This window comes from Trichechus manatus, unplaced genomic scaffold, assembly GCF_000243295.1.
Source record: "Trichechus manatus latirostris isolate Lorelei unplaced genomic scaffold, TriManLat1.0 scaffold00075, whole genome shotgun sequence".
Classification (NCBI taxonomy): Eukaryota; Metazoa; Chordata; class Mammalia; order Sirenia; family Trichechidae; genus Trichechus; species Trichechus manatus.
The window spans coordinates 12,817,700-12,819,336 of record NW_004444011.1 but is presented as its reverse complement, the minus strand read 5'-3'; the positions used below and the strand labels follow the sequence as shown (position 1 = coordinate 12,819,336).

Sequence of the window (1,637 nt, the reverse complement as noted above, 5' to 3'; positions counted from 1 at the left end):
GGAAGTTTACACTTTATCATAAGGGCTTTTGAAGAGTGCCAAGCAGGGAAGTGACAAAATTTGTATTTTTATACAGTAATAAAACAAGAAATAGAAAGTAAATGTACAGCTGTTAGAAAGAAGGAAACAAAATCTTACTATTTTCAGAAAATATCATAGTATATGAAGAAAATACATGATAAACCATTGGAAAACTCTCAGGGTCAATAAGAAAGTTTAGTGAAATTTTAATAACTTTTCTATTTATCGGTCATAACTTCTTAGAAGCTATAGGGGGGAAATTACTTAATTAAAACAGACATAAGTGACACTAAATATCTAGAAAGCATCCTTATAAAAATTATATTGTACCTATTCAAAGAAAATTTCAAATCTTTTATAAGAGATCTAAAAGAAGTTTTAAACAAATGGAGAGATTATGGTGTGTTATGGATTGAATTGTGTCCCCCAAAATTGTTTATCAACTTGCCTAGGCCATGATTCCCAGTGTTGTGTGGTTGTTCACCATTTTATGATCTGATGTGATTATCCTATGTGTTGTAAATCCTATGATGTTAATGGGCAGGATTAAAAGCAGTTATGTTAACAAGGCAGGACTCAATCTACAGGATTAGGTCTATCTTGAGTCAATCTCTTTTGAGATATAAAATAGAGAATTGAACAGAGAGGAGAGGAACCTCATTACCACCAAGAAAGAAGAGCCAGGAGCAAGCGTGTCCTTTGGACCTGGGGTCCCTGCACTGAGAAGCTCCTAGACCAGGGGAAGATTGATGACAAGGACCTTTCCCCAGAGCCGACAGAGAGAAAGCATTCTCTGGGACCAGGCACCCTGAATTCAGACTTTTTAGCCTCCTGGACTGTAAAAGAATAAATTTCTGTTTGTTAAAGCCATCCACTTGTGGTATTTCTGTTATAGTAGCAGTAGATAACTAAGACAGGGTGTTCTTAGCTAGGAAAATTAAATATTCTATCAAAATGAACATTCAATGGTAGTGCAAATTTAAAGTGATATTAAATACAATCTATTAATAGTTTTGAAGGGGAACAAAATATCTAAGAAAATGATAAGAATGATCTTGCCCTACCAAATATTAAAATTATTTACAAAGCTACAATTATTAAAACAGTTGATTTTGGAGAAGGAATTGCTGGAAATATGAATTAAAATATAATGGATAGCCGTGATATAAGTTTTAGCATATAAAAGTACATATTTTAAAAAGGGAAGTACTATAAATCATTGGAAAAGGGAGGAATTACTCAAAAAATAATTTTTGGAAAAGTGATTACTTAGAAAAAAATCAAGTTACAATCTCATTCTACCCTATATACTAAAATAAATTCCAATCAAAATAAAAAATTAACTATACAAAATAAAATGTAAAACCACCTATAGAAAGTATTGCAATAGGTATAACAGACTGGAATCAATATCCTCCATAAATAAAAATGCTGACAAGCAGAGAAATATGGAAAAAGGACATAAAAAATTTCATAAAATAAGAATTGTAAATGTCTAATAAATAAATGAAAGGAAAAAAAAAAAAACCTTACTAGGAACAAGAGACATGTCTTTTTTTTTTTTTTAATTGTATGTTAAATGAAGGTTTTCAGAGCAAACTAGCTTCTCATTAAAC

General features: G+C 31.0%; 1 protein-coding gene across 1 annotated transcript in view; it reads right to left on the bottom strand.

Annotated features, from left to right (window-relative positions):
- The window catches only part of CUBN (cubilin), a 396,867-nt gene that overhangs the window by 314,705 nt on the left and 80,525 nt on the right, over positions 1 to 1,637 (bottom strand). The window lies entirely within an intron of this gene.